General features: G+C 35.0%; 1 pseudogene across 1 annotated transcript in view; it reads right to left on the bottom strand.

Moving 5' to 3' along the window:
- Positions 1–758: 758 nt before the first annotated feature.
- Positions 759–15,562, bottom strand: part of LOC144442601 (organic cation transporter protein-like) — a 17,258-nt pseudogene continuing 2,454 nt past the window's right edge. The window contains exons 2-10 of the transcript XR_013481644.1: positions 13,079–13,182; positions 11,837–11,991; positions 8,586–8,754; positions 6,675–6,783; positions 6,071–6,207; positions 4,514–4,728; positions 3,342–3,459; positions 2,056–2,272; positions 759–1,517 (exon numbers count right to left, since the gene is read on the bottom strand). The product of XR_013481644.1 is annotated as an organic cation transporter protein-like (transcript). The remainder of the gene's footprint in view (positions 1,518–2,055; positions 2,273–3,341; positions 3,460–4,513; positions 4,729–6,070; positions 6,208–6,674; positions 6,784–8,585; positions 8,755–11,836; positions 11,992–13,078; positions 13,183–15,562) is intronic.

Genomic DNA, 15,562 nt, shown 5'->3' with positions numbered 1-15,562 from the left:
CTGCTGTTGAGACTCTCAAAGGGGGTTGTAAACAGTAAATGCGAGTGAATCTGAGACCGTATTTTGAGACTCTCAAAGGGGGTTGTAAACAGTGAATGAGAGTGAATCTTAGTCACAAAGACGGTCGCATTTAGTGTTTACTTCAAATTGAGACTCTTAGTTGTAGCCGCATTTTACCAGTTGAAGGGGTTGTACATACCTCGCATACATACAGTACGTGCGGGGTGTGCGTCTCTCGCCTCTGTATCGGTCAATCTATCCACCGACTGTATGATTGACTTGTCGCTCAAATCTCAAATGACTTTAATACCAATCGACTAACCATTATGTCATTCGTCTTCACCCAGTTTAATTCTCTCCATTCATACGTAGTAGACAAGATAGCAGAGCATATAGACAAGTGGACGAGTCAAAGCTGTTCATAGAAAAGAGACGTGTGCTTTTTTTTTACCTTTCATGTTTTGAAAGGTGTTCGTTTACAATGATGGCGATCAATCAAGGCATAGTTCGCTTTGAAGTTAGGTCTCTATGTCAGACTCATGCCTATCGTCTAATGGCTTTGTACGGCGCACGAAGCCGCGATAAGTGAGAGACTTCATTCCCAAAAAATGACGGAAAATGAAAACAAAATAACAATAAACACATGATGAAAAATTGCAAGCATATCAGTAAAGAACAAAGGGCAAACTTTTAAAACAAAGAATTGACGCTGAAAGAAGAATCATGTCACAACCTGAGGCATTGTGAGTACAATTTTATTTTGTTATTTTTCAAAAGTAAAGTTCAAATTATCTGACGTATACAAAAGTTTCAGTTTTAACCTGATGATTGCAGTAATGGAAATAATTAATTTACGAAGTAGTTACGTAGTTGATGTTGGTGACGTCACCAAAAAAAAAATATTACTCCTTAAAGTCTGAAATTTGCATATAGCCTCCATAGTAAGCCGCTGTGTGGTCGACCTGGCAAACGTTCTCTCTATTACTCAGTAAACTCGGTATTCTAGGAACCTCATAGCTGATTCGTTGAAAAAGTCACATGATACCTATTTCATATTGATTGTGTCAAATTTTTCGGATATGAAAAAGTAACAAGTAAAACAGTCCTGATGAATTATTTTACAAAGAAACAATCATTACAGTAAATTGAGATGTGACCTTGGTACAAATCACTCCGAAAGGTGAATATTTACAAAATTATCCCGGGGAAGGTTGCTGGTAATGAAATAAGACCAATAATACTAACATTGCTAATACTGAGTTTGCAGACTGAGGGTAGAGAATGCTCTGTAAAGCATCTAACCAACTGCTACAGACGCTAACTTTTGAAAAATATTTTTTCTATCAAAGTTTTGATTCGTCTAGGAGTTTCTCTTCCACGCTCAAAGATGTAGGTTGCGCATATTTTCTGGATTTTGATATAGTTTTTAGCGGGATATCTTTAGAGTCTGTACTTTGATTCGGTGCATGAAGAACAGGAGCAAAAAATACTTGTCTTTTCCGCTTCTTTTTCTTCTTCTTTTTCTCTCTGCTGAAATAAGAAAAGAAAACGACATTGGTGATGGAAATCGTATACACATTACTTTCTGCACCTTCTATGTGTAGTGGTCTACAATATCAATATCACCAGTCATTATGTGACACACATATCTTGTACAAATGTCTTGTACAACTGATATATGAATATCCGAAACACAATTTTGAAAGAACAAAGGCCAAACATTAACACAAAGAAGTTGAAAAAAGAATTATGTCAAATAATAAGAGTACATTTTAATTTTTCAAAGCAGTCCAAATTATCTGATTATAAAAGAAAGAATTACTGTAGGAAGTACATATATATAATTATATACTTATATATATATATATATATATATATATATATATATATATATATATATATAGTGTATGTATACGTGTGTATATGTATATGTGTGTGTATATGTGTGTGTATGTGTGTGTGTGTGTGTGTGTGGCCAACTTCACTTTGAATTATGTGGCGTAGTTATACAAGAATGACTTTACCCGAAAAAGAAATATTTAGTTTTGACTAAACTTACTTTTGACTTTTTTCTACGTCTTCTATAGTTGTTGGAAGATATTTATTTTTGGTTTCAGGTAACAACAAGATTAACATTCCTGCAATGATAGCCACACTACCGTAGACAACAAACGCACCTGGTTTCCAATAGTATGATGATAGTAGATATACAAATGGAGCTCCAATGCCACCAAAACGTGCAACGCAGTTAGCAGCACCAACCCCGGTACTCCTATGAATGTAAAATTGATAAAATCTTATTACGTCATACCGTCGACGAAGTCATTAACGTCGTTATCGCTTTCGACGTCGTCGTCGTCATCATCATCATCATCATCATCATCATCATCATCATCATCATCATCATCATCATCACCACCACCACCATCATCATCACCATCATCATCGCGATCACCACCACTACTACAACCACAACATGTCATCACTGGTATAATTATCACTGGGTTGCACTACTACTACCACCACCACCATCACCACCACCACCACCACCACCACCACCACATGTCATCGCTGATATAATTATCATTGGGTTGCACCGGTACCAATCTCTTCCCGTGGTCTATGTTTATTCTATCGAGTACATTATATGATGCCAGGTGAGAAATCACCTCTTTGAATAATTAATACAAAACATATTGTGGTAGCAGCTAAGGACCGTAACAGTAACTTATATACCAGTTGTGATGTAGTAAATGATGTAGTAACAAATTACCAGTAACTTGATAAAATGATGATGGTGATGGTGGTACCGTTGATGTTCTCGGTAGCTGCCTCTCACTTTCATTTCGTCTCGTAACTTTCAGCCTTTTTGCAGTTTTTAATCATTATTCGCCGTAAAGTTTTAGTCTTATCGAGGTCAATAGTAATGCAGGCATATATGTGGATTTTTGGACTATTTAACTGTTTAAGTGTTTTTGCACGACGTACATGGTATGCACCATTAATACTTTGGCATCATCTGCCATCTGATCTTCGGTTGATAGAGAAATAATCAAACTGTTGTGATTTTATGATGTGATGTGCTTGCCAGTTTTTTATGTATTTTTTTTCTAGGAAACGTGTTTTAAGTTAAGCTTTGCGATTTGTTAAGTGCAGACCATTGAGACATGTGTTGTGCAATAGTTTTAAACAATAAATTATTCATATTATAAAATATTACTTAATCATCTAATACACTTTACAGACTTCTGAAATGCCCCACAAATTTACACGTAGGATATTCCTGTCCAACAAATCTTATTCCTGCCGTATCAGCACCTAGACCCTTTATGATTACTTACCTGAGGACGGTGGGATATAATTCTGTTGTGTACAGCCATGATGAGTAGAACGAAGATGCCGCCCCCATTCGGCCAGCCATTGCCAGGGTGATGGAGAGTACTTTTAGATACAATGGACCTGAACAAACATAAAAGTCACGTTATTGATAGTGAGGATGGGCAAGACATACTTTCGTTACCCGTAATCACACCCTTTACTTTTAAACATAAAATGAAATAAAATATAAAACAGTAATTTGATGACATCCGTCATACATCATCTCTCAATTTTCTACGTTTCTGGTAATAAAAACATATTGTCTACGTACGTGTACACGAAAACGAAGTTTATCAACAATTTCATCGATATACCGAAACGATCATAATTTATGGTAAAAACAGAAGATGAACATCTGGAATATAAACAAAAATAGCTTTTAAGGTGTCAAGTGTAAATGTGGGATTAACTTGATGTCATTTGTAATTTACACTACTTCGATTCTTCGCAGTTTATATTCTTCCCTTGTGGTATCGCTTTTCCTTGCACGTGCTTAAGTTAGAGTTAGTATATCAGTATGGAATTGTGACAGGTTTGCACTATTGTGTACTTTTATTATCAGTATTTGATGGTGCTCATTTAATGGCACTGTGATTATAAATAACAAAATCAGTCTTTAACATCACGTGATATTGTAATATTTATACTTTAACTAGTTTGTTGTTTTTAATTGTGAGATATATTAAGTATCCAAACTTGCTCACCGTCGACATTTTGGCAAAATCTAGTTGGATGTAAAATCTTGTCGTAGGTGGCGTTCTGATGAAGGCTTACCTGTGAACTGCGGGGGCGTCATTATCCATGTCAGTATTTTAGTCTACCCTTAGGCCAGCTGTATGACTTTTTAGTTTTTAATTTCATTTTTATGACTCATCTAAATGGTAGAATGTTATCTTAAGCATAACACAATTATTCTTAGAAACTAATAATCGTATAAGCCGGCACCATGGTCATCTCTCAAACCATACACCCTACGCGGGTAGAGTCTATGCTCAAACAAAGGTTGGATAAAACCATCGGTAATACTAGGAATATTGGAAACGCTAAATTGCGCATGTGCAGCTGTACCCCTTAAAAGTGTCATAGATAGATGCCACGAGACATTAGATATGCTAGAGTCCAGTTAGTTACATACCTTCTGGAAGCAGTGCCGATCCTATACAACCAAGCCCAGCTATTACGAAATAAAGGCACAACGATTTAGGTCTTCCCAACTTTTCTGTCAAGACAAGTGCAACCATACATCCTGGTATGTCCATTATGCTTAATATACAAAAATTTAAATACTTGTTTCCTGGTAGTAAGGTGACATTCAATGAAACGCCGAAATATACCATACATACTGCGGTCCTGTAAAATATAAAGTTTAACTCACAGATGTCTAACTTGTACCTAAAACACGCCCAAAAGACAAAAAAAAACGATTTGATAGCTGTAACTGGAACAGTTTTTGAAATGGTTTTGTAAGATATAATAAGTTAATGGTAATATTGAACAGTATTGAATCACATATGGGTAAACGTGTTTGTGTAGCAGTATACTTAATATCAAGCAATACATCCACTCAAATTGGTTTCTGGGTCCTCATCCAACAAATCAGCGCTCTCCGCCAATAATCATGATTTCAACTTATTACTATACGACCAATAGATCAACTAGATTTCTAGTTGACATGTACAATGTACATATTGTTGGTTGTCTGTTCGAAAAATATATTTTAGCGCCATGAAACAAGTACCGTAGGAAGAAACAAATTGATACACAAAAATGAAATTTGTCTGCTGTTATTAATCGTCTATCACAATACGCCATTTTCCGGTTAGCATCCACACTGCAGTTATTTCCGAAAGAATTCGAGTACAAAGGGCAAACAAGACGACTAACATTGCATGACTGTGCGTGTATATAACACTCGCAGTCAATAAAATGTAACTAAATAGTAAAACAATGCTTTTGAGTTCCTGAAAATTACTCGATTTGAAACAATCTAGATAGACGTTTTCTATCATGGCCAGCATTTGAACAGCGCTCCAGTGGCCAAACTACCCAATATATTAAATACTCCTTCTGATAACCGGAATATAGCATATTAAAGCTGCACTAGCTATAACTGAACATTTTCTTTGAAAATATTTAGATACAATTACTTACTCGTACTATCGTATACAGTGAACAGCACTGAATCAACTGTGCCTAAACATATTTTTTGTAGCTCAGTACATGGTAAATCAAATTAAAGCAATTTGTTTTGGTCCACACCGAAAAATCAGCGCCCTCAACGGTGATCATGAATTAAACCTTTTACTGAAATTCTTATGGATAAGATCGAAGAAAGATTAACATGTACAGTGTCTAATTATTGGTATTCAACACTTTTCATGTGAATAGATTAATTGTGGTTGTCTGATCGAAATATAATACTACAGTTACAAACTAGAGCAGTTTTAACATAGCGACAGACTCAAAACTAAGCTTTCGCTCAACTACACCAGCTAGGGAAAATATTGACCACTATTGAACAGATACTGTCTTTTTATAAGTAATTAATTTTGTAGTGAATATATCTTTGGTTACTACATAAAAGAAAAAATATCCCCAGTTGCAGCTAGTGTAATTAATCGACCCTTCAATAGCAGTATACAGACACATATCCCATGCCAAAACAGATGACAAAGATATTAAGGGTACCTACCAGTGGAAGAATACGTTTAGAGTTATACTCCGTAGTTTTGGTGTGCGCAGTAAATCAAAAACCGTATACTTTGGCTCGTCTTCTTTCCTAACTTTCGAATTTTCTAATTCTACTTTCCATGAGCCTTGCATAGGTAACTGAAACATAGTAAAGGAAATTGTTCATCAAAATCATTCGACGTTGTTTGTGTTTCCTACCAGTCAAGTCAGTCACTTTTCCAGTGAAAGGCTTTAGTCTCCCTTCATACAAAAATGTGACATTCACACCTAATGTCACGGAACGCACACAGAAGACTATTTATTGCTTTTCGTACAAAAATATGATATCTGCACACCTGTTTTTAGGGTATACACGATTGAACGAGAGCTAGATTTGAGGGAACATCTTTAACATTACACCATAATACTGTAGTATATATAATGAATGATAATATGTATGTATGTATGTATGTATGTATGTATGTATGCATGTATGCATGGATGGATGGATGGGTTGGTTGGTGTGTGTGTGTGTATGTGTGTATGCCTGCATGTATGTATGTCTGTCTGTCTGTCTGTATGTGTATGTGTCTTTGTGTGTGTCTGTTTATGATATTTATACTTACCAATGGACAGAGGTCAGCTTTGTTAATTCGTGCAGCCATCATGATAATGACTTCGGCTTCTTTGACACGACCCTGTGACAAAAGCCATCGTGGTGACTCTGGAATAAACCTGAACAGTTGAGAAATTAGACACTTAAATTGTTTGAAGTGACAAAAATGATTTTAAGAAAATTACTACAATGCCACATACTACATACTATTCCATTATGTTCAATAACTACAATATCATGTACTACATACTATTCCATCATGTTCAATAACTACAATATCATGTACTACATACTATTCCATCATGTTCAATAACTACAATATCATGTACTACATACTATTCCATCATGTTCAATAACTACAATATCATGTACTACATACTATTCCATCATGTTCAATAACTACAATATCATGTACTACATACTATTCCATCATGTTCAATAACTACAATATCATGTACTACATACTATTCCATCATGTTCAATAACTACAATATCATGTACTACATACTATTCCATCATGTTCAATAACTACAATATCATGTACTACATACTATTCCATCATGTTCAATAACTACAATGTCATATACTACATACTATTCCACCATGTTCAATAACTACAATATCATGTACTACATACTATTCCACCATGTTCAATAACTACAATATCATGTACTACATACTATTCCGTCATGTTCAATAACTACAATGTCATATACTACATACTATTCCATCATGTTCAATAACTACAATGTCATATACTACATACTATTCCATCATGTTCAATAACTACAATGTCATATACTACATACTATTCCATCATGTTCAATAACTACAATGTCATATACTACATACTATTCCATCATGTTCAATAACTACAATGTCATATACTACATACTATTCCATCATGTTCAATAACTACAATGTCATATACTACATACTATTCCACCATATTCAATAACTACAATATCATGTACTACATACTATTCCATCATGTTCAATAACTACAATGTCATATACTGCATACTATTCCACCATATTCAATAACTACAATTGTCCTGACTACCATATAAGCCAAACAGTGTACAGTAACATATACAGATCCCATATCACTGCCAACGTTTAGCAATCTAAACAGAGCTATCAGTGAGGCTAGTGATCTTATTCTGCATTCTAACTTTCTGACACACCATATTGGCATAGAGTGAGATAAAATTGATGTACTCAATAGTATTCATTGCGTTTGTTGAATGATTGCCATACTATGACAGTAGACATCTTATAGTATTGCTTTGTTAGACTTAGAGGGTTATTATTTTGCATATAGGCGATAGTTAAACTATTCACAAATTTAAACTGGGCACGGTAATGGTTGTGTTTCATTATGATAGGTCGAGATGTGGCCTCGTTTATAAATAACTAATAGTGTTTACTTACAATTGGTATTTCATCAACAATTTGTTACCATAAAACAAAAAAAGCTTCGACTAAATAAAGAACGCAATTTAGTTAAATACTGGGTGTTCAATTCATCATTTTGTTCTTATAAATTAAAAAGCGTCTATTTTACAAAAGTACATTTTAATTCAAAATACTGATCATACACTAATTAGACTGTTCATTTTACCCTGGCGTCACTAATTACTGAATTTGTAAACTTGCTATGGAAGAAAAACAAATAACATGACAGAAAACATATAATGAAAAAACAGAGAAATATACATATATGGGTGAAAAATGATATAATATGTAAGTAAAAACGAAAACTCAGAAAAGGGTTAATTTTGTGTTTAGATTATTAAGGCTCCTATCACACATGAAATATCAAAACCTTAAGGGAACACCTACACTCATCGCTTTCACTGCTTCATTGAGTATAACATTTCCTAGCGATTTCAACACAGAACAATAAATAATTACTAACCACCAATAGGCTAATATTGTGCTTTGAGGTATACTGATGAGAAGCTGTAGCGCCCTCCAGTGACGAATGAAGTAGGCAATTCCAGTCAGCATGATCAGCCCCGTTGTCATGAACACGGACACGGTACAGGCAACAAATGTTCTCTTAGATCGACCAATCCATTCCTGGACTAAAACGAAGTGAGAATTATGCAGATATTCAGTAATGAATCTATGACATTTAAAAGGAAATATGATAAGTTAGGATCAAAATGGAACTCAAAGAACGTTAACTATAATACAAAGTGTCATAATATGCATTTTTCGCCTTCCGTAAGGAAGGTTTTGTATTAGGGGTTGAAATGTGTGTGTGTGTGTGTGTGCGTGCGTGCACGCGTGTGTGTCTATATCACCATTTCCTAAAAAACGACTGGCTCAATTCAAACAAAATTTTGTAGACATGATCCGTAGGGTAATGGCAAGACTGACTGATTAGGTTTTGGTAAACATCCCATGAATATTAATGAGCAATTTACGTAATTAATGGTTTTCGGTAATTTGGCTATATCTCAAGAATGCACGCTACAAATTCATTATAACTTGGTACATGCATTTGCGATACCTACGCGCACCTGTCCTAAAAATATTATTGATGTAGCGTTTAGTTTTGATAAGATATTAGCATATTTTCTGTAGGCCACAAAAAAGAAAAAAATTGTTGCTGGTCTGGAAATGTTGTCTAAAGTGATGCGACTGTATCAGCATTTTCTAAAAAACAACTGGCTCAATTCAAACTAAATTTAGTACACGTGTTTCGTAGGGTAGTGGCAAGAACTGATTAGGTTTCAGTAAACATCCATGGATATTAATGAGTAATTTATGCAATTAATGGTTTTTGGTAAATTAGGCTATATCTCAAGAATGCAAGCTTCAAATTCAATATAATGTGGTACATACATTTGCGATACCAAAGATCACCTTTCCTGAACATACTATTGATGTAGCATTTAATGTTTCTAGTCAGAAAATGTTGTCTAAAGTGGTACGACGATGCAATTTTTTTGTTGTTGAAAAATTAAGATTCTCAACAATTGTTACTCAATCTACTATTCATTGCAGTTACTGTTCTTTTTATTTAGTACTGTACAGCAAGTGTGTATTTGGGTCAGATGTCATAGGCTTGTTCAAGATTAGTTCTTCAGTTGTCTTAACTAAAATGCATGGCAATTAATGTAGGGAGAGTTACTTTTGTGTTTTCATCTGCAGACTGAATTGGCTGGACAAACATGAAAAAAATTTAAGAGGGAAAAGGGGGAGTACTTAAGTGATGCGCGCTGACCAGAAACAATTTTTTTTTTGCCTTTAAAACTCTTTCTATGTTGAGTGCTATGCTACAACGTTCTATAAAACTTCACATTACATGTTCTGGTTGGCCGGGAGATTGCTACAGCATGGGGCAAACAGCAATCAATGAGAAAAATAACTTATTGCATATGTTCTGTTGTATTCCAAAAATTGTCTGTCGGAACGAGAATCTCAAAACTTTGCCCTTATGGAAGACATTCAGTTTAAATCTGGTTAAACTTGTGGCTAGGAATGTTACCATTGTGGATTTAATGATGTATAAATCAAGATATCGTTTAAAAAAATGAGTAGTTAACTAACAAAACTCTGTTGTACTATTTCCATAATAACATCGGTACGACATTGTAATAGAAAAGTTCTTTGTTCAATTGTTCTTTTTTATAAATAGACGAGTACATTAAACTGAAACATACTAGTAAAATATGATATTTATAAAACACAGAACAGGATTCTGTTAATAAACAAGTACATTTGGTACTTCTGGGTTATCGCATGGTAAAAGGTAGTCTTCATGGGATCAGTCGTTCACCACCTTACTATATATATTTCTTATAACAGAATGACAAGCTGCGAAAGAGAATGCAATATCTGCATTGCATTCCGGGTATAAAGGTTTCATTATCTGTGTTTTCTGTCGTGTACATGATAGATCATGCAATCTATCATTTTATTCCACGCTTTACAGTTTTGTGTCCGTGTCTTTACATCGGACAGCTTAATAGAATTCTTATTTTATCATACGTAATATAAATAATGCCAGTGATGTGTGATAAATGCTGTAATATCGGTAATGGATCGATATATGTACATGTACATCTCCAGGGTGACAATTACATTATGGCAAGAATGCACGGATTATTCATTTAATTGTGTGATTTATATGCTGTGTTACTCCATATGACAAGGTACAGAATCAGGTTTGGACTGTGAATGGTTTTAATCTACCGACGGGACATGCCCCGCTAGTTATTAAGAGTATTATGAAAGGAATTTGAATGGATTATTACGACTTAAAAACAGGATTACAACATGCATTCAAAATGATTTATAAGTCCATATAGAATTTACTGTAATTCCATTCTACTTTATTGTGTTCTATTCGTTTGATGTTGTCATCTTCAGTTATCTATTATCGACATAATGTGTATGTATGTATGTATATATGTATGTATGTATGTATGTATGTATGTATGTATGTATGTATGTATGCATGCATGCACGCATGTATGTATGCATGCATGCATGCATGTATGCATGCATGCATGCATGTACGTATGTATGTATGTATGTATGTATGTATGTATGTATGTATGTATGTATGTATGTATGTATGTATGTATGTATGACTAATTAATATAACAAAATTAACTGAAAATTTCTCGTAGATTAATTTCTATGAAAAAAAATGCTGAATTGTACATTGCATTGATCAGTGTACATTATGAATAGACCGTGACAAATAGATTAATCATCACTATCCCTATCATGACTATCTGCACCCTCACATTATCTAGAATAGAATTAAACAATGATTTTTGTATTCGTCCCCCACTTCAAAGTTAGTGGTAATGGCTCATAAACACGTGCACGTGTGTTTGTGTATGCCTTAATCTCTCTTCTCCCTCTGTCTGTCTGTCTGTCTGTCTGTCTGTCTGTCTGTCTGTCTGTCTGTCTGTCTGTCTGTCTGTCTGTCTGTCTGTCTGTATGTCTGTCTCACTCGCTCCCCTTCTCTCTCTCTCTCTCTCTCTCTCTCTCTCTCTCTCTCTCTCTCTCTCTCTCTCTCTCTCTCTCTCTCTCTCTCTCTCTCTCTCTCTCGCGCGCGCGCAAACTCTCAAACTCTATCAAATATATTCCACTTCGTTATCTATGAGTCGCCCTCTTTCTATCATAGATATACAATATACTTACCATAGATATAGCTAGCTGAATAAACGCCACAGTAAGTGATGCCACAGATGAACTGGAAAACGACGAAAAGTTGAAAGAATGGTGACAACGCCGTTGCAATACCAGACATAACATTGACTGCAAGACTCAGGAAAATAACAGGGCGTCGACCAAATCTGTGAAAAATTATAGGAAATATGTTATTTAGGTCATGTTTTATTTCAATGTAGGTACAATATTTACTTCATGTCGCGTTTGACATAAATGCTCATTACTAAAACATGTTCCATAATTATTAATTTGTTTTTACGACACCATTCATTTAAATTGTCTACTGTTCAAGTTTTTTTTTCCGCATACAAGTACAAACATGTCGTTATTGTATACATGTATGTATGTATGTATGTATGTATGTATGTATGTATGTATGTATGTATGTATGTATGTATGTATGTATGTGTGTGTGTGTGTGCGTGCGTTTGTCTATATGTCTGTCTGTCTGTCTGTCTGTCTGTCTGTCTGTCTGTCTGTCTGTCTGTCTATGTGTAATGCAAGTGGTACATATTTGATATTGTACATGTATTTTATTGAGTATACAATGCGTCTGTATGAGACTTTAGAGGATGTCGTTCACGTTAATATGCATATACACGTTTATGCCGAGTGTCCGAGGTGTGCAGGTCCAAACGTTCAACGCTTGGTTTTGTTATACATTGTACGTAGATATGACCGATGTCGTCTAATTGTATTGTATTCGACAAGGTACATTTCCGTCAGTGCGTATAACACCTACTGCTATTTCACCATTAAAATTTTATGAGTGTGAAATTATGTCAACTATAACTTAAAGAGGTATAAAATGAAAGCTGCCATTTAAAAATGAAAACAAAAACCTGCAATAAAATCCAACTAGGCTATTGTACAACAACAGTCCAGATTACTTATTATTTTTATCAAAATTAGCTAGAGAGTATCAATAACTTGAAATTAAAAAGTTGATTTTTGCTGGTTGTACTGAACAGATGTCTTTTCGTTATACTGTATAGGGAAATTTGCATGTCGCAATTTTTTTGAATCTGCTTTCTATTCACGTAAATTTTGAGAGAGAGAAAAGTGGTGAATTCCCATAGCTTTTCGTCTTATGGTATCAATCTGACGTGATCGCGAGATCAGAACGCTTAAAACAGTACTATGACGTCATAACCTAATACTAAACATAACGTTGCGTCATCAAACGGTTTAACTTGGTGAATTCTGACTTACCTGTCGCACAATGGACTGAGTAATAACGAACCAACAAGAGTTCCCGCGTAAACTGAAGATCTTGCCACTTCTCTCAACCAAGCTCTGTCACAAACGAGGTCCCACTATTCAAGAAAATAAACGAGATGTTTTCATGGAGGGTTTTTATAACGCGAACTCGCACTCACTGACACACACACACACACACACACACACACACACACACACACGCACGCACGCACGCACGCACGCACACACATACACATACACATACACATACACATACACATACACACACACATACACACACTCATCTCAGACAACTAGATGAATAGTGGTCTAAGCACTCATACACATACACACATACATCTTGTCAATGCCAAAATATTAATTATAGTATCTCAAACTTTGCCATACAAAATGCATTTCATTTTTCTTGGTTATATTGATGTGGTTCTCCCTCTACCACACTAATTATCTAGGATGCTAGCAGTCATGGCTTATATATGGCTCTTTATAAGACCTTCAATTTATTGAACATTTCCAGTTCATTCTACGCACGTTGTAATTCCATAGATACCTGGCCCTGTTTAATGTCGAGATCAATTCAACCGAAGAGATTGAAATGACCTTTGCCATACACTTTTATATCGATCACGACAACCAAGTACAGATCTTTAAAAAATCGCGAACTCTAGATTTTCGTTTGGAAAGTTCCGACACCTTTTTTCAACCACATGTACTTCTAGAATGGAGTTTTTTTCCTACTAGATAAAAGACAAGACATTAGACATTTAAATAATAATAATTTGATTGTAATGCACAGCTTTACAAGTGGATATGTATGCCCGCGCGGACAGGAGAGCAAGGATAAATTCTGATCAACCCTAATCAAATATTCAAGGTTGAAACAAACATGACTACAAAATTGCAACGGGAAAAAGCTTACTTGAGTTAAAACGATTCACTTGCGGATTTTTCCAGTGAGATTTCACATGTGCCGAAGTCAATTAAATTTGGAAAAAATGTTACCCTCGGATACTGTGTGACTATTTCCAGAATTAAGATCTAAATGTGTCATCTGCCGGGAATAAATTAATTGTCGTACGCGTCAAAGCGTGAAATTTTCCATGTTTCCTGACAAATGTTCTTGAGATCAATATGCTAATGTGAGCTTATATCCTTGGACTTGTGGAATTCCATTTTTTCGTCTTATCTTGTGCAGCATGGTTTTACTTCGTAGTTTTATTATATGTTACTTTATTGTCATGCTAAATTTACATGAAATTCGATGTACATTGGCAGGGGGAAAGGGAAGAACACTCACAGAGACTAAAACAGCAGAAATAAGAATAGGAGAAAAATGTCAATGTGGGCATCTACTGTGCATCGCCCTAAAATGACTAAATTGACTCGCATTGGTGCACTTCAGTTTCTCTCCAGTTATTTTGAATAAACGTGGTAGGCCTGATATTTCATGCCTATTTGATATTTTCTAATATGCGGCAAATATGACAAAATAAGCAAAATAATGTCGAGTTGCCGATAATTCGACTAATCCTACTTTAAGACGTCTACCCTAAACATTAAAAAAAAAATTAAACAGAAATATAGGAAATTCTTTGTCTGTACTTGACCTGCAGGCCTGCGCGTCTATTTTCTTTCCCAGTGATGTCAGTACGTATTTCATCAAAACTATCACAGAGTCGAGGGGGTATTATGATCGACATTTCGTTTTATTCTGGGTCGAAGCAATATTTTTTCAAAACTAAAATCAATAATGTAATGTTTGCCTAACTTAGAAGTAAAGCCTGGCTGCTGGTTCTCATGTTCATATTTTCGTTTCCCTATCTACCGATAAATGTACTCTTAACATATACATGAGATATGTAATTAGTTCATTTTTTTGAGCATCGTGTTTTCATTTTAACCCCCCCCCCCCATCAAATGTAACTGACGAGCTACTTAGTATGAAAATATCCACTGAGCACGAGTAAACTCCGGATATTAAAAGGTTTTTCCTTTGGCCATTATTGCAATTTCATGAAATCACACCATTCGGTAAGTGAAACCAAAAAATCCGTGCGTTGTCTAGACAACATATGATACTACATTATATAAACTTCAGACCCTAAAGGAAAATAGTGTTCAGACGTCTAGAAACGAAGGTTATGAACGGAGTAGTCAGTTTTCACGCATGCGTAATATAATAAAATTAAAATTCAAGCTGGTGTACACCTTCAAAACCAGACCTCAAAACAAAGACACTATAGGTGTAGGTGGATCAATTGAAGTCTTTTTCGTCGTTCTTTTTCAGAACTTTTATCTGAATGTTTTTGAATTCAAGTTAATTACAATATACGTCATAACTTAAAGTTCATTAGTTATTCATACGCATGTCCAATAGAATATATCGCACTTTAACAAAAGAGATTAAACTATAGCGTCATATGGTTCTCATCTTCAGTCTTTGGCATCGTACAAATCCACTTCGATTGCAATTTA

The sequence above is a fragment of the Glandiceps talaboti genome, chromosome 11 (genome assembly GCF_964340395.1).
Source record: "Glandiceps talaboti chromosome 11, keGlaTala1.1, whole genome shotgun sequence".
NCBI classification, from domain to species: domain Eukaryota; kingdom Metazoa; phylum Hemichordata; class Enteropneusta; family Spengelidae; genus Glandiceps; species Glandiceps talaboti.
This window is presented reverse-complemented; position numbering and strand designations above follow the sequence as displayed.